This window comes from Ovis aries, chromosome 8 (assembly GCF_016772045.2).
Source record: "Ovis aries strain OAR_USU_Benz2616 breed Rambouillet chromosome 8, ARS-UI_Ramb_v3.0, whole genome shotgun sequence".
Classification (NCBI taxonomy): Eukaryota; Metazoa; Chordata; class Mammalia; order Artiodactyla; family Bovidae; genus Ovis; species Ovis aries.
The window spans coordinates 22,259,473-22,278,261 of NC_056061.1; the positions used below are offsets into that span (position 1 = coordinate 22,259,473).

Sequence of the window (18,789 nt, forward strand, 5' to 3'; positions counted from 1 at the left end):
TGTTAACATTTTGTTTAGGGATGATGGATCTATTGATTTTGAAGAAAAAAACAGGGTACATTTGGAACAACTATATGCACATTCTAGGATGAGAATCATATACCATCTATTATTAAATTAAGTGTGAATCATTTACAAAACCTAGCAAATAACATGTACTAAAGCTTTCAGTTATAAAATTGGTGAAAACATTTAGTTAAGACTGGATCAGATGTGTTTCTGATCTCTTTCAATCTTCCTGCATTCTCTTCAGGAACCAGCTAACCTTCAGTGACCACAGTAGTTTTATGCCATTCCACCCAATGCAGAGGTTTTGATTACTTATATTAATTTTGTACTAGTTTATTGCTTGTGTTGTTTTTCAAAATTCAGAGTAAACAATCTTTTTCATTGTATTGAAAGGAGTCCCGATTCTCTCCCATAATCATGGCAAATATCAGCTTCCCACTTATTTTTCCTTGATTTAAAGTTTAACTCTGAATGTAAGGTGGTCTGAATAAAAGAGTTGCATTCTTTTTCTTGCATTACATTTCATTGTTTTAGGAAGAAATTTAACTTTTATTTGGACTCTTGAGTTTTAATTCAGCACATATTTTGTACCAGGAATGGAGATAGAAATTTGAACTAAATATAGAAAGAATAATGAGAAGACTCTTTCTCTTGAGAGAGTCTATTCACTTGGACAATATAGGCACATAAAATAGATAACTTTCAGTACAAGGTGATAAGTACACTAACGCAGGTCTTCAAGGTGCTTTGAGGGCTCAGAGTAGGAAAAACTCACCCAGAATGGACTTAAGGGGCAGAACAAAAGAAAACTTTCTGGATGTTATGTATTCTGACTGCCTTTCAGAGGGTCAAGCAATGAGCTGGAGTGGAAATATTAAAAAATCGAGTATATTCAGGAAATTTCAAGTAATTCTGTGTGGTTTAGTATAACATAAGATGCAAAAAGTCAGGTAACAAACAGACTTGAGTGTGTTAGTCATTCAATTGTATCTGACTCCTTGCAACCCCATGGTCTATCCGTGGGATTCTCCAGGCAAGAATTTTGGAGTGGGTTGCCATTCCCTTCTCCAAGGGATCTTCCTAACCCAGGGATCAAACTCAGGTCTCCTGCATTGCACGCAGATTCTTTACCATCTGAGCTAAAAAATTTAGGTTTTAATGAATAAACAATGGGGAGACATTAAAGGTTATAATTAAGGAAGTTATACCTGGTATCATTCTGATAGGATTGATTGGTGTATCATGGAATTGAGAAAAGAATTAAGGAGCTCCTGCAGTATGAAATAAAAAAGAGATCTGAGAATAAACGGAGTGGAATGATTAAGACCTGTGCGTGCGTGTGTGCTAAGTTGCTTCAGTCATGTCTGACTCTATGCGATGCTATGGATTGTAGCCCACCAGGCTCCTCTGTCCATGGGATTCTCCAGGCAAGAATACTGGAGTGGGTTGCCCTTTCCTCCTCGAGGGATCTTCCCAACCCAGGGATTGAACCTATGTCTCTTATGTTTTTACCACTAGTGCCACCTGGGAAGCCCCCAATTAAGATCTATTTGAGATTAAATAAGAAAATTTATTTGGATATTAAGTGTAAAATAATGGAAACAATTGAGGCTGAATTTCAGATTTTAATTTGTGACATTGTGTTGTAGTGGTGATATCAAGTAAGATCAAAAAATCATGCGTAAGGAGCTTTGTTAAAGTATATGAAGAAAACTTTAGGTTCTGGGCACAGTATTCAGACTGTGATCCATACAGGACAACTAGGTAAAGAGTAGCAGGAGGTAGGGTATGAATATGCAGCTTGTGGAAGATATAATTTGAAGAAACACTGTCATGGAGATGATAATTAAAATCATGAATATAAATGAGATAATCCAGGAAGAGCATAGAATAAAGAGCGTGAGTGGCACAAAAAAACCGTGAGAAAGAGGAATAGGAAGCCATGATGATAATAGGAAAAGAGTAATACTATGGCAGCCAAAGGAAAGTATTAGCAGTACATTTTCAGCAGAAATAGAAAGGGTAGCATATGATGAATATTTAGTATTCAACCCAGAAAGGAAAATTTGTTTCTAGTTTTGAAAATCAATGAATGTGATTCATTATATTAACAGTATAAAAGAAAACAATCCTATGACTTTTTCAATAAATGAAGAATATTTAATGAGTTAACAATTGATGATAAAAGCTATCAGCAAACTAGGGATGGGCGAGAACTTCCTCAGAATATTAGAGGACAGCTATGAAAAACCATTATTTACCATCAAACTTAATTTTGAAAGACTGAAATACTTCTCTTGTAAGATCAAGTACAAAGCAAGGATGTTCACTCTCACCACTTCTATTTAACATTGTACAGGAAGTTCAAACCAGTGCAATAAATAAGGAAAAGAACATTATACAGATTAAGAAGAAAAGAATGAAACCATCTTTATTTGCAGATGATATGAGTATTTACGATTATATGTGTAAAAACTCATAAGATGTATACCAAAAAATTATTAGAACTAATAAGTGAGTTTAGCAGTATGTCAGGATACAAGATCATTATGTAAAAATCCATTATATTTTTTACATAAAGAAATGAAAAATTATAAATTTAAATAGTTTCATTTACAAAAGCACCCAAATCCATTAAATATTTGGAGGTAAAGTTTGTGCAATGTCTATACAAAAATATTAAACAGAGTTAAAGGGAATTTTAAAAAGATCTGAAGAAATAGAAGACATTTTATTTTTGAACTGGAAAATTCAATACTAGTAGATGTTATTTTCCCCCAAATTGATCTGTAGATTTCATGCAGTCCCATTAAAATGTTCAGTAAGATTTTTGAAAAATAATTCATACATACTCTAAAATTTATGTAAAATTTTAAAAATCAAGAATAAGTAAAACACTTTTGAAAGGAAGAAGAATAAGTTGGAAGATTCACCATACTAGGTTTTAAGATATTATATAACTATACTAAACAAAGTGGTGCTAAACAATCCACACAGTAAACAAAAAAGAACTGAGAATTTAGAAATAGAGCTTTGTATATAAGATTTATTTATTTTTGACAGAGATAACAGGGTAATTCAGTGGAGAAAGAAAAACGTGCTTAATGCTCCTGTGATAACTTGTCATCTTTTTTGAAAAAAGAATGAACTGTAAATGACCTTATGTTATGTATAAAAATTAACAAAGTCAATCATAGGCCTCAATATAAAAACTAAAACTATATTACAAATTATGGTATATCTATATAATGGAATGCTATTCATTAATTTAAAAGGAATCAACTATTGATACACACAACATGAATATATCTCAAATATAATTTACTGAGCAAAAAAAGCCATGTATAGCATATGATTTCATATAGGTAGTATGGGATTTTAGAATAGACAAAACTAATTTGTTGTGGCAAAGCAAATCAGTGGCTGTTTTGAACGGATTATTGACTGCAAAAGGGCATAATAATACTTTCTGTTGTGATGGAAATGTTCTATATGTTGATTGTCAAAATGCATCAAAGTACAACCTCAAAATGAGTGCATTTCATTGTACCTTAATAGCATCAATTAGGAAAATAAAACATATATATATATATATTGATAATGAAGAGATAAAGGAGGCATGGCATGTTTAAAAGTGTTAGTCTATGTCTGACGCAGGATGCAACATGCTTGGGGCTGGTGCATGGGGATGACCCAGAAAGATGTTATGGGAGGGAGGTGGGAGGGGTTCATGTTTGGGAATACATGTAAGAATTAAAGATTTTAAAATTTAAAAAATAAAAAACAAACAAACAAAAAAAATAAAAGTGTTAGTTGCTTAGTTATATGTGGTTCTTTGTGACCCCATGGACTGTAGACCCCCAGGCTCCTCTGTCCATGAGATTCTCTACTAGAGTCGGTTGCCATGTACTTCTCCAGGGGATCTACCCAACCCAGGGATTGAACCCAGGTCTCAGGCATTGCAGGCAGATTCTTTACTGTTTGAGCCATGAATGTTTAAAAGCTGCTATCAAAGTACCAAAAAAAAAAAAAAAAAAAAGTTGAAGACACTAGAGAAGCTCAATTAACTGGAGAGATGTGGTATCTGGGAAAACAAGAGAAAATGATATCAAGGGCAAAGATAGGAGGCAAGTGCTACATGATAAATAGAATATTTCACATTCTGAGATAGAAGGGATGTTAAGAGGTAATATCATTGTTTCTGTTTGTGGCATTAGGTATGAAAACATGACAAAATCATGATGTATAGCCTTAATTCCATTGGTGAAGTAAGAAGAAAGTCTTCGGTTGAAAATGAATTGTCCTATTGGCCAAAGACTTCTTGCAGAATTTTCAAGCCAGAAACTAACACTTAAATTGGGACCCTTTTAAAGATCAAGCATTAGTGGCACTCTCAATTCCAGTTTTCCTTCTCTTTGCAGTTTCTATTCAGCTCTATCCTGAGTCTTGACTTAATAAATCTCTCCACTTAGAAAATAATGTACAAAACAAATCAAGGAATTGAGTAAATACCATGCATTTGTTAAATATTTAGATTTTAAAGACCATAATAGAAATATTATCTATCAACTGTTGATAAATTATCAACTAGATAGAATATCAAGTTGACTTTGAAAAATTCTTGAAATTTGTGAAGTGCATGAAAGTCTAAAAAAGAATGTTATTTCAGGACTTTAAATAGCAAAATATATGCTAAAATCAAGCTGATTATTTAATTTTTAGTATCTTCACACTTTCCTATTTTCCTGGCTTCATAAGATAATATCTACAACTAGGAATAATGTATCTGTCTCTTTGAGTTTTTAAGATGTTTATCTGTTAAATTTATTTTCTTTCAAAAATATCTAATTACTTCTGTGTTCCTATTTACAGGCTGTTTAAGTAGAAATTCAGGTTGATTAGACCATCAAAGTAATATATTATAAAATAAAATGTTATATAATAAAAGTAGTACGGTTAAATCTTTCTAATGTCAAATTTCAGTATCATAAAGATATTCTTTTAATTAAAAGCCATAGCCAAAAATGCCGCATAAGAACACCCATTAAATGATGCTATAAACAGAAATTAACTGAGATGTGCGGAGAGCAAGAAGCCGGGAACCTAGACTTTAATCTACAGCTGGTGCAATCAATAAATAAGTGAAACAACAATTGTTGAAAGAAATACTAAATAATAATACTTTAAAAGGGCTGCAATGTCACACTTATGTAATAGGCATCTATCATCCAAGGGCTTTCTGATGAATTTTTGTATGTTACCCAAGGGGCTAACACAGATAGACTGAGTATAGTGGCCATTATGAAAGAAAAGTATAACATTCTGGAAAAATAAGTTTCAAATGCCATATTCTCTAACATGCAATGTAAGGCATGCAATAAGCACAGGATATAAATTTATGAGAACAAATTTACATAATTAGATATGACGGTAAACTTTTTTATTTTTGTGTTTTCAGTATTTTTATTTCACTTTGTTTTTGTAATTCCAAATTATGATGACTGTACTTTTTACACAGTGAATCTTTGTTTAGATTTACCTATATGTTTACAAATGTCTGTGATCACCATCTCTTCTTGCATTCAACCCTGTTTGCACACTTAGGACTTCAGCTCAAATGTGACGCACGTCCTTCCACTGACATTTAATGTCAAATCACATTGCCTCACCTTAACTCCATCAACTTCCTCCCCTCAACTTCAAGGGGATGGAGAAGTATGCCCAGGAGGAGATCTGAATACTGAGAAACAGCTTTAACTAAAATAGCTACCCCTCCTAAACAACTGAGTTTTTAATTTCCATGCCTCTATTCCTCATATCTAGGATTCTATATTTTTTATAATTGTATTATTTTATTCTTATATTTCTGATTTGTCTTTTTATGCCTCTAATTTTATACACAGCTTTAAAAAATTTATCAGATTGCTTTATTATCTGCTGTGTTTAGGATACAATCCTATTGTTTGGGTGTTTGATAGATTCTCGCTGATGGTAGGTGGCTTTATTTTATAATTCTCTATTGGCAACTCATCTCTTGTGAAGTTCTACTTAGAGGATCCTGTGTCTCCTGGTGTAGGGTGTGTCTCTCCAGAGTGGTTCATATTTACTTCTAACAGTGTTCTTAGCAGCACCACTGTGATGTCCTTTTCAGAATCTCTGCATATAGCATCATCTATTTTGTTATGGTAGGTTAACAGTTTTTCCATGAGGAAGGAGAAAGTTTTTTTTTTTTTTTTTTTCTATCAGCATCCAGGGCGAAGCAGACAAACATCCTTGATTTGCTCCATTGTGACTTGGTGATTGTTCCAAAGATGCAGTCCTTGCAAAGTCTTAATTTTCTATAGGAGGCTCAGAGCCAGCTGCCTGCTCTGGGTCTCTGAGGCCTCACATATGATGGTAAATTTTTAATAAATGGATCAAGTGGGACAATTTAGCCTGTAAATCACAGATACCCAATTTGAACTAGCTTAAGTAGAAGGATGAGATTATTGAAAGGATACTATTATCTTAAATAATCTAGGAGAAAAGTTAGATCAATCAAGATATGGGAAAAGCAGAGTTGCATCTGTGCCTTTGGAACTAATAGAACCAGGGTTTGAAGATTGATGACATTCATTTATATCTAGACTCTACTTCTTTTTGTTTTCTTCCCTGCTCTCTCGTGCTGAAGACTGGTTTTCTTCTTATAGAAAATATGACCACTATAATTCCTGGAAATTTATATCTCAGCCCTACACAACAGAAAGAGATTGTGTTTTCCCTTAGTTCTAGATCTAGGAATTTATAGCAGAGAGTCACTGACTCTGCTTAGAGCAAATGTCTGCCCTTGGTCCGAGCAATTGCGGCCAGGAGAGAGGAGGGCTCATGGTGAGGCGGCCACTCACACACAGCTCTGCAGGTGGATCAGGGGATCAGAAAGGGGCTCTGTGCAGATAGTTCCACAGATGATCATGTATTGCCTATTTCTCCAAGGCAATAAAAGTATGGTTTTAATGAAAACCATTCATAATAAGATGCATACACTAGGTTAAAATGTTAATTTATAAAACAAAGTATAATTGAACTAATTTACTTTGTTTAGATGCTGGAAATACACAAGATGTTATGCTAGTTATATAGAAAGAGCTTAATTTCCAAGATGTATTTGTGATCTTAGACATATAATTGGAGGTATATCTTCTATTTGAAAATGCAAATAAAGGATTCTTTTAAAAACACTTTTGAGTTCTATCTATAGGTTTAACAAATGCATTTGTGAGGTCCTAGATTTTCTATCTTGAGACTGGTTGATAGGTAAGATGGAGTTATACTTTGTCAATAAAACAAATAAATTATACTTAGTCAGGTATCTGATAAGGGAGAGTTTGTGGGCAAAATGTGCAAAATGGATATACTTATATGTATTTACTAAACACTTTATCATATGTTTCTGAATGCTTATTAGAGATGCATATATTGTTCTCAAAAAGCAATATAGGGAAGAAGACATGCATAAAATAAACTGTATTTCAATAATATATATCACTTTCTCTTGTTTTCCTTCTTTTCTCTCATCTTTTGTGAGATTATTCCTGGTGGTTCAGTCAGTAAAGAATATGCCTGCAATGCGGGAGACCTGGGTTTGATCCTTGGGTTGGGAAGATGCTCTGGAGAAGGAGATGACAAGCCACTCCAGTATTCTTGCCTGGAGAATCCCCATGGACATAGGGGCCTGGAGGGCTGCAGTCCATGGGGTTGCAGAGGGTCGGCAACGAATGAGAGACTAAGCACACAGGAGTAAAGAACCTGCCTGCCTGTGCAGGAGATACAAGTTCAATCCCTGGGTTGGAAACAGCCCCGCACAAGGGAAATGGCAACTCACTCCAGTATTCTTGCCTGGGAAACCCCATGGATAGAGGAGCCTGGCAGGCTATAGTCCATGGGGTCGCAAAGAATTGGACACAACTTAGTAACTAAATAACAACAAAATACTGACGTTTATCTCTTGTTTAAAAATAGAAGTTAGCAACTCAGGTCGATCATACATAGTTTTAAAAAATTAAAAGAAAGTCTAAGTACAAGCTCTAGAAATTCTTATATGGTCTGAAGTTTCCCTAATAACCTGTATATTTTGATTTCTTGCAGGTATGCCAGCCTAGTTAGAACAGTATTGATTCTGATATCTGTCTGTGTCCCTTTTTTTTCTTAACTGCATAGTCTTTCTATGATATGACATAATTTCTAAGATATGATAATTATATGTCATCCCATGTTTTTATCTGTTGTCCCATAATGTGAAAGAATACATTTATATTTTCATCTCAGACCTAGTACTCAGGTTAATTGGACAGCTCTGCTTACAGTTGGCACCCCATACTCCACATGTTCAAAATTACACTCCTCATCTCTATTCAGCTCTCCCAATCAGATCTTTCCATATTTCCTGCCTTAGAGCCACTAACATTCACCTAAAATTTCATACCAGAAAACTGGCATGCTCCTTAACTCCTCTCTTTTTCTCACCCTTTTCCCTCTGTCTTTAGGCCTCAATTCAGATGCTTGTCATAACTCTAATAATATAGTTACCTACTAACTGGCCCTGTATACAGGCCCGTCCAGGGTAATGCCAGAATGGCCTTGCTTAATGTAAGATCGGCTTCCAAAGCTCCTTGCTGGAAACTCTTCAGTGCCTTCCTGTATCTTTGGCACAAGATTAAAATGCATTTGTGTAACATGGAATCTTTCTTCATCTTGTGTATAGTTTTTGCTTTTTATTTATTGGAGTAGATTACAGGTATTTTTAGGCATCAACTTAGCCTGGCTTGTTGATTATTATATTCTCTAAACCTGAAAGTCTTCCCTGGTGGCTCAGAGGATAAAGCGTCTGCCAGCAATGCAGGAGACCTGGGTTTGATCCCTGGGTTGGGAAGATCCCCTGGAGAAGGAAATGACAACCTACTCCAGTATTCTTGCTTGGAGAATCCCATGGACTGAGGAGCCTGGCGGGCTACAGTCCAAGGGACACACACACACACACACACAGACACACACACACACAGACACACACACACAGACACAGACACACACACAGACACACACACAGACACACAGACACACACACAGACACACACACAGACACACAGACACACAGACACGTAGACACACAGACACACACACACAGACACACACACACACACACACACACACACACACACACCTGAAATAGACTTGGAATACTCCAGGGGTCAACTACATATTTGTTAAATGGATTTATGTGTAAGTGAAAGACTGAAGGTATCTAGCCTCTACAAACCGTTTTGACATTGTCGTTTCCTGTATTCATGCTGGATGGTGATTGCAGGGACAGGCTCTGGTACCACATAACAGACTGCTTGCTTTCTTGGGGGGTTCTTCTTCCTATCTCTTAAATTTTTCTTCTCTTTCACTCCTTCCCTCCCCACACTGTGAACTCATACACACTCATGCTCACACATGTACACACACATGCACACACAAGCATATACACTCACATCCACATGCACACTTGTTCTTAACTAATTCCAGAACTTCCAAGCAGTCTCCTATTTATCTGGTTTTTAAGGAGATGGTTTCTGACGTCATCTTCCTATCGCCCTTCTTCCCACTCTCAAGGCTTATCACATGTCCTCTCTTTATTTCTGTAGAAGACTGTCTTATGTTGCAATTGACTTTGGGAGGCTTATTACCTCTAACAATTATACTATTTGAAAACTAGAGCTGAATAAATGTTGATGAATGAATAAATGAATGAGTGAGTAACTTACTAAGGAAATACAACAGAATGACTGACAAATAGTACGAGGCTGCTAAAAACCAACTATAATGTCAAAAGATGAGTGATACTAAGGAATTTATTAAGAAGTTGAAATTCACATTATTTATCCAGTGACACACAAGCCATCTGTTGAATAATTTAATTGTAGATTCTAACCAACATTACTGATCTGCAACATTGTAAATGGTAGGATCACATGAGTATTCTCCTTATAGGTTTTGGTTGGCTGTGATGATGTTGTCTCTTAAGTACATGGTCATTCATGCTGAAGCCAACCCTAGAAATTATGGGAAAAAGGAAGACAAGAAATCCTATCCTATGTAATAAAAGCATTAATAAATTCAATCAATTATTAAGCTCCGAAAAATTAAAAAAGAAATTCATCAGGTGTGTAGAGTGAAAGACTGACATCTGATAATTCTTTACAAATGAAACAAATCATATTGGGAAGTGAAATGATGAAAAGAGACATAATAATAGCAATAACATAATAATATTTAAAATAGTCTGTATTTCTTTAATGAGAGCTTGTGGTATGCCAGAAATCATGCTTAGAAAGAAGTTTTAGACATAATTAGAAATCAAATGAAAATGGATCATAGAGTTTTGATGCCAATTGAATTACTTATTATTTACTTAAGCACTGAATTAAGAGTGAATTCTGGAATTGGTCCATATGGCCTTGACTCTGAGCTCTACCCTTCTTTTAATAGGTGACCTTGAGCAGATTTTAAAATTTCTCTGTGTCTTAGTTTGTTTCCTCACTAAGAAACAAAAGGAGTAGCTACCTCATAGGGATGTGAGGATTCCATGCATTAATGTACATAAAACAATGAGAATAGTGCCTCAAAGAGGTAAGTCAGTAAGTTACTGCTGTGCTCCCCAGGTATACCTGCTAGTAAAGAACCTGCCTGCCAGACAAGAGATGTGGGTTCAATCCCTGAGTGGGAAAGATCCCTTGGAGGAGAGCATGGCAGCCCACTCTGACTTCTTGCCTAGAAAATTTCATGGGCAGAGGAGCCTGATGGGCTACATTCCATACAGTGGCAAAGAGTCAGACATGTGAAATGATTTAGCATGCACACAAGTTACTGTGGCTTCTACTGTGCATGCTAAGTCACTTCAGGCGTTTCTGACTCTTTGTGACCCCACTGCCACTGTATTTTCCCCTGGTGATGTGTGTTCATGCGCTGTGACAGGTCATGACTAACTCAGTGACCAGCTTTCATGACTTCCAGGAGGACAGAAAGGTTAGATATTATCAATGCAGAATATTACAAAGATTAGTTCTTTTGTATTTCAATATTGATTGAAAAGGGAGAAATTGAGAGCAGATATCAGATTCTGCCAGTTTGTTTTGACATACAAGTACTCTGCTTAAATTTAGAAAAAATAACACATAAATATTAGTTTTTTCCTGATTCTAAAATTACACACTTATTACAGAAAACATAAATAATAATGGTTACAAAATTACTCATATCTCACTACCCAACATTAACCGCTCAAGATTTCTGAGCAATTATTCTCTATTATGCTGTTTGCTTCTAACAGTTTACATGTTTAAAGACACTTCCATCAATAATTTCAGTTATCTAGTGGGTTTCAAAACATATGCTTGTGCATGTGTGTGTGTGTATGTGTGGAGGAAGAGGCTGGGAAAAATGGAGTCTTTAATAATAACTGCCATAAATCCTACATTTGTAAGCAGTGGTGGCTTGTATAGTTTAAAAATATCCCCAAATATTTGAATCCTCAGAGCAAGATTCTCCTTCATGAGAGGGAATCTATATTAGTATACATCTTCCATATGGGCATATTATCTTATATAGGTAGGATCGAACTGCATTTTAATTTTCTATCCCTCTTTTCTACTATAGCATTTCCTCAAAAGCATTTCTTTCCTTTCAATAAAAATAAGACTTTTTATGACCATAACTTTAAACAGCTTCATTAAACACCATGCTGGGCTGGGAAATTGAACATATAGACTATATGATTCTAAAGCCCATAAACTAAAATGATGGGCTCAGCCCCACAAAATCCCATATGTCTGTGTGTATTAGTCCCTAGAGCACCCTCTACTCCCCCAGTTGTGAGATACCAGCAGAGAGGTAATAAAAATGAATTTGATGATATTCATTTTAGGGCTACCAAATATAAGAAAATGGATAAAAAAGATTAATTTTATAACACTTTTTTTCTATATCAAATAAAGTCTCAGCAAATGCATGTGACTTGGAATATTTATAATGCAGAGCAACTGAGGTGATGATCTTTTATCAAACTCTCTGACTTGGTAGGACAGACATGGAAGAGAGGGGATGACTACTTCATTAAATATGGTAGTGGGAAAGCTGAAGGCTGCTTTGACTCATTTCTCTTAGTTATTCTGAAAAAATTAGGAATTCTGAAGTTGGGAAAGTTGAATAGATCATGTGGAAGCCTTGAAGGTTGGGGATGGCAGTGAAAGAAGTGTTGATAACAATAAGAAACCATAAGAACAATAATAAAAACAAAATCACATTGCTTTGAAGAGATTCTTAATATTCATTTTATAGCCAAAGCATAAATTAACTTGTTCAAGTTTTTAAATAGTATAGGATTTGTGGGTGTTTTTTGCATATTCTGTATTAAAAATAATGATGCAGATACTTGAAAAGATGCTGAGATCACTAGTAGTTAGGAAAATGCAAGTCAGAACCACACTAAGTTGTTACCGCATGCTTGTTAGAATGTTTATCACCCCCCCCCCACCAAATAGGATATTAGAAATGCTAACAACAATGAGAAGAGAAGGAAACCCTTGTGCACTGTTGGTGGGATTGTAAATTGCAAATAGTGGTCCAACTCCTACAAAAAACAGTATGGTGGATCCTCAAAAGATTAAAAAGAATTACCATATAATCCAGCTATTTCATTTCTGAGAATATGTACAAAACAAATGAAACCATTAACTAAAAAAGATATCTGTACCCCATGTTCAAAGCAACATTATTTACAACAACCAAGACATGAAAACAACCCACATGGCCATCAAAACTTATGAATGGATAAAGTTGAAATTACATATATGTATGAGTATTATTCACCCATAAGAAAATGAGGAAATCCTGTCATTTGCAGCAATGGTTCCTGATGGCTGAGATTCCTGAGGGCATTATGCTAAGTAAAGTTAAGTCAGGCAGAGAAAGGCAAATATTGCATAATTGCACATATACAGAAAATCTATAAAACAAAAACATTCAAATTTATAGAAAAGGAGATCAGATTTGTGGTCACCAAAGGTGGGGTGGGAGGAAGGAGCATTAGAGGAAGATGGTCAAAAGTAAAAACATCTAGTTATAAGATAATTGGGCTTCCCTGGTGGTTCAGACAGTAAAGAATCTGCCTGCAGTATGGGAGACCTGGCTTCGATCCCTGGGTTGTGAAGGTCCCCTGAAAGAGGGCATGGCAACTCACTCTAGTATTCTTGCCTGGAGAATCCCCATCGACATAGGAGCCTGGCAGATTACAGTCCATGGGGTCGCAGAGTCGGACATGACTAAGCGACTAAGCACAGCATACCTATAATTACTAGCAATATAGTGTACAGCACGATGATTATATAGAGAAGTTAAGAAAATAAAGCCGAAGAGTTCTCATTACAAGGGATTTTTTCTTCTTTTTTTCTTATATCTATGTAAGATGATTCCCTGGTGGCTCAGACAGTAAAGCGTCTGCCTGCAATGTAGGAGACCTGGGTTTGATCCCTGGGTTGGAAAGATCTCCTGGAGAAGGAAATGGCAACCCACTCCAGTACTCCTGCCTGGAGAATCCCATGGACGGAAGAGCCTGGTAGGCTACAGTCCACGGGGTTGCAGAGTCGGACACGACTGAGTGAGTGCTTTGCCTTTGCCTTTGAGATGATGAATGCTAACTAAAATTATTATGTTAATTGTTACACAATATGTCAACTGTTATGCTGTACACCTTACATTTTTATAGGGAAATATATAGATTATTTAATAAAATTAAAAAACAACCAAAAACAAAAACAGTTTTAGTAGGTAGCATTTGCTGAACACTTATTATGTATCAAGCAATGTGTTAACAGCTTTGGTTTGTATTTTTTTGATTCTGTCAACAACTCTGTGGAGTAGTTGTTTTATCATCTCCATGATAAATGAATATTTAGAGAGTTTTATTACCATGCCAAGCCTATGACTTTGTGGATCACAATAAACTGTGGAAAATTCTGAAAGAGATGGGAATACCAGACCACCTGACCTGCCTCTTGAGAAACCTGTATGCAGGTCAGGAAGCAACAGTTAGAACTGGACATGGAATAACAGACTGGTTCCAAATAGGAAAAGGAGTACATCAAAGCTATATATTGTCACCCTGTTTATTTAACTTATATGCAGAGTACATCATGAGAAACGCTGGGCTGGAAGAAGTATAAGCTGGAATCAAGATTGCTTGGAGAAATATCAATAACCTCAGATATGCAGATGACACCACCCTTATGGCCGAAAGTGAAGAGGAACTAAAAAGCCTCTTGATGAAAGTGAAAGAGGAGAGTGAAAAAGTTGGCTTAAAGCTCAACATTCAGAAAACGAAGATCATGGCATCTGGTCCCATCACTTCATGGGAAATAGATGGGGAAACAGTGGAAACAGTGTCAGACTTTATTTTTTTGGCTCCAAAATCACTGCAGATGGTGATTCCAGCCATGAAATTAAACGATGCTTACTCCTTGGAAGGAAAGTTATGACCAACCTAGATAGCATATTCAAAAGCAGAGACATTACTTTGCCAACAAAGGTCCGTCCAGTCAAGGCTATGGTTTTTCCAATGGTCATGTATGGATGTGAGAGTTGGACTGTGAAGAAAGCTGAGTGCTGAAGAATTGATGCTTTTGAACTGTGGTGTTGGAGAAGACTCTTGTGAGTCCCTTGGTTTGCAAGGAGATTGAACCAGTCCATTCTAAAGGAGATCAATCCTGGGTGTTCTTTGGAAGGACTACTGCTAAAGCTGAAACTCCATTACTTTGGCCACCTCATGTGAAGAGTTGACTCATTGGAAAAGACTCTGATGCTGGGAGGGATTGTGGGCAGGAGGAGAAGGGGACAACAGAGGATGAGATGGCTGGGTGGCATCACCGACTCAATGGACATGAGTTTGAACTCCGGGAGTTGGTGATGGACAGGGAGGCCTGGCATGCTGCGATTCATGGGGTTGCAAAGAGTCAGACACGACTGAGCGACTGAACTGAACTGATTACCATGCCTATCATGCTGCTGGCCTATAGCAGAGTGGAGCTCTGAACCCAGGCACTCAAACTTCAGAGTGGCCCACACCTCTTACCTGCCACCTCTGTATCACTATGTATTGGTAATAGCCTATGTCACATAGCTCTTTTCAGATATAAAATGATTTGTGTTCAAAAATAATAATGATGTGATGAATCTTCTCCTGCTTAAATCTTTGTGCTTATGGACTGTCTCTTTGAGATGAATAAGCCAAAATTTCTTAGCATATGTTGCCAAATGATGTTCCAGAGTGTTTGTACCAATTTCACTTCACTACCAAATTAGGAAAGTGCCTATTTTTTCATACTCCAAAGAGAGAAGTTTAAAAATAGAAAAGTGCAACACAGTTAAATCACGTGTAAATAATAGTGGAATGGAGATTAAACATTAATGTGGAAACTAATAAAATATTTCATAGATAAATGTCAGAGGAGTTTTACACAGGTTGATAGACTTGAATGGGGTATTGATGGATCTGACACCAGAAAGAAAAGAAAATACTTAAATTGCTTAGGATATTTACTCAAGAAATGCTTTTTAAAATCAACAGAAATTCGAATTTATGAATAACTTTAAGATTTTGAAAGGAAAAAAATGAACACCTTCCTGCTGGGACTTTCATTGTGTTGTATAAATACAGTTGTTGATAAATGTAAAAAAGGTAGAAAAACAATCCAGAAGAATTTATTAGTATTATTTTCAGTTTAAATACACTTTGGTTTTGGGCAATCTACATATGTTTATGTCTTAATCTTTGAGAAAAGAAACTGAAGAGAATATACAAAAAGAAATAGACGTTTGTGAGTCCTAGGTTCATTGAAAATTAATAAGGAATGTGTCGAGATTTTTCTGGTATTGGTCAGCAGGAGTGACTTAAAAGGAATTTAAGTAGGTAAATACCACATAAGTAAAATTTTTAAGATAAAATATGATAATGGATGTGAAAATACTCTGAAAAGTGTAAAGCACTGTGGAAATGTAATGTGCAATTGTTAGGTTATTACTCATTATTAGATCACAAATTATTTGAGAAATAATCTGTTGGTATACTTCTCTGACATAATTATCTTGTATAAAATCCAGAAAAAAAAATTATAATGGAAGATGTCATTTTACTAGTGACACAGTTTGTGTTGTGAGGGCGTTTGTCATTAACCATGTAGTTTGTTAAGGAGCTTTGAATGTCAGTTTTCAGGGAGGGACAATTTATACCATTATTCTTTAGACTGCTGGAGCTGGTAAACTTTATCATATGTTAATAAGGTTGGAAAAAGAAATACTAAGGAGCTGAGCACTTAAATCAGCTTCTAGAAAATGAGCTGTACTGTAGATAATAAATTTTATAGTATTGTCCCATCTACTTACTGTAAACATGTGTAGTACAGGCTCTAAGTTTATGAATAATGGCTTCATTTTGAAGTAATTAGGATTCGGTGCCATTAACAGCAGGATGTCTGGATAATTATATTTTAGAATGAAACGTCTAAGAAAAGGCATTTCTGTTCTTATGACAATTATGGATGTGATTAATGGTATAAATGACAATATCCAATATACATACAGAACAGCAAAAATTAACTGTATCGATCATGAGTGACAGTATGAAAATTAGATGAAATCAATAAGCAGTAGTAAAGAATAGCTCCTTTAATATTTGTGTTCTCCAAGACAGGGCAGTTTGGAGTAGGGTCTGGGGGATGGATAGAGATGATACCTTTGTCAGTCTCTCTAGAGTCTCAGTAAAGATCAATCAGTAAATCCTACCTTTAATTATATACACTGTATAAATGTTCCAAAATCTTAAGGATCCTTGAATGCTAAAGGAATGTCTAGAGGACCATAGGGTGCCAATTTTGAAAACTGACATATGCAAGCCTTTCAGAGGGAAAACTCACTTCTAAAATTTATCATATTTTTTAGAGTAATGAGTCCCAGGACCTCTCCCTGTGAGATGAGGCAGTGTAATCTAAGGTAGGGAGCACACCTTTGGTCTTCAACTCCAGGGAGCTGAGCATTTCTTTCCTCTACAGGAGGAGCTTCCTGAAGAAGGAAATGACAACCCACTCCAGTACTCTTGTCTGGAGAATTCCATGGACAGAGGATCCTGGCCAGCTACAGTCCATGGGATTGCAAAGAGCAGGGCACGACTGAAGCACTGAGCGTATACACACGTGAAAATCTCCTGTAGGTCTCCAAAACGGATGGCGTGCGTTTAGTATTGTTTTCATTGTAACATCTTAGTTTCTTTTCCACCTCCTTCCCTTCACTGTTACACACCCATGCACACACATGCACATACACGGCTATCTGAGTTGTGTTTTTTTCTTGGCCACACCACACGGCATGTGGAAATTCCCTGCCCAGGGATTGAACAGACATACCTCCTGCAGTGGAAGCATGAAGTCTTATAACCACTGGACTACCAAGGAAGTCTGTATCTGTGTCGTTTACTTTGTTCTGTTTAGTGCTTACTTAGAATACTTTATAAAGACTTTCACCAACTTTACTTTCATTTTTTTGTAACCTCTTCTTTTAGAGGTATCTTGTGGCTTTTAATTTTGCCTTGCAAACCTTATACATATATCTTACCATCTCTACACACTAGACACCCATCAACTTCTGAATGCTAAGTTCTTCTTCCTCTTTTACTTCTCTACCATGCTATTAGTACTATTTCCAGGTGTCTTAAAAACAACAACAACAATAACTTTTTGTCATGAAAAATAGAAAACACAAAACAGAGGACAGTATAATATACCATGTGCTTATCTTTCTGTTTAAACTATCCCTTATTCATTTCCTTTCTTCCCTATGACTACTTCCACTCTTGTTCTGGATTATTTTGGTAGAAACCCCAGGATTCTTATCACTTCACTCATAAACACTGTAGCATCTACCTTGAAAATATAAGCGTCATTATTTTAAAATATAGTCAGGATGCAATTATCTTATGTGTGCATGCGTGCTAAGTTGCTTCAGTCATGTCCGACTCTTTGCCACCCTATGGACCATAGCCCACCAGGCTCCTCTGTCCCTGGGATTCTCCAGGCAAGAGTACTGGAGTGGGTTGCCATGCCCTTCTTCAGTGGGTAATTATCACATATATCAAACTATGCCATTAATTTCTCACTGTACTTTTAAACAACTAGATTAAATTCACATCTTTATATTCCTGTAGGCATCATAAACGACTTCCCCAGTGGCTCAGATGGTAAAGAATCCACCTGCAATGCTGAAGGCCACAGTTCGATGCCTGGGTCAGGAAGATCCCCTGGAGAAGGGAATGGCTGCCAAATCCAGTAGAATTAGAATTCTATGGACAGAGGAGTCTGGTGGGCTGTATTCCATGGGGTCACAGAGACAGACACAACTGAGGAACTAACACCCTACTACTAGACATCATTAAAAAATGTTTCTGCTCTCATTCTGCTGTCCTTAAAATAAAACCATTCTCTTTTTACCTTAGTTCTGTTTTGACCATTATTAACTAAAACTTATGTTCCTAATTATTTCAGATACTTCAGTTTTCTTTGAGATACATAATTGTATTTTGTTCTCAAAGAAAATAATAGGAAGTAGCCAGTCCAGCAGGAGGGGAAGGGTATTCCATTAGAAATAATATTTAAAAAGAAACAGAAGCATATAAAGCACATTTCCAGTAGATTAAGTTCAGCGATTTCACTGTTGCTGGAG

At 36.1% G+C, this 18,789-nt stretch overlaps 1 long non-coding RNA gene across 1 annotated transcript in view; it reads left to right on the forward strand.

Moving 5' to 3' along the window:
• Positions 1–18,561, forward strand: part of LOC132660200 (uncharacterized) — a 65,516-nt gene extending 46,955 nt beyond the window's left edge. The window contains exon 2 of the long non-coding RNA XR_009601519.1: positions 17,127–18,561. This is a non-coding gene — a long non-coding RNA (uncharacterized LOC132660200). The remainder of the gene's footprint in view (positions 1–17,126) is intronic.
• The last annotated feature ends 228 nt before the right edge of the window (positions 18,562–18,789 follow it).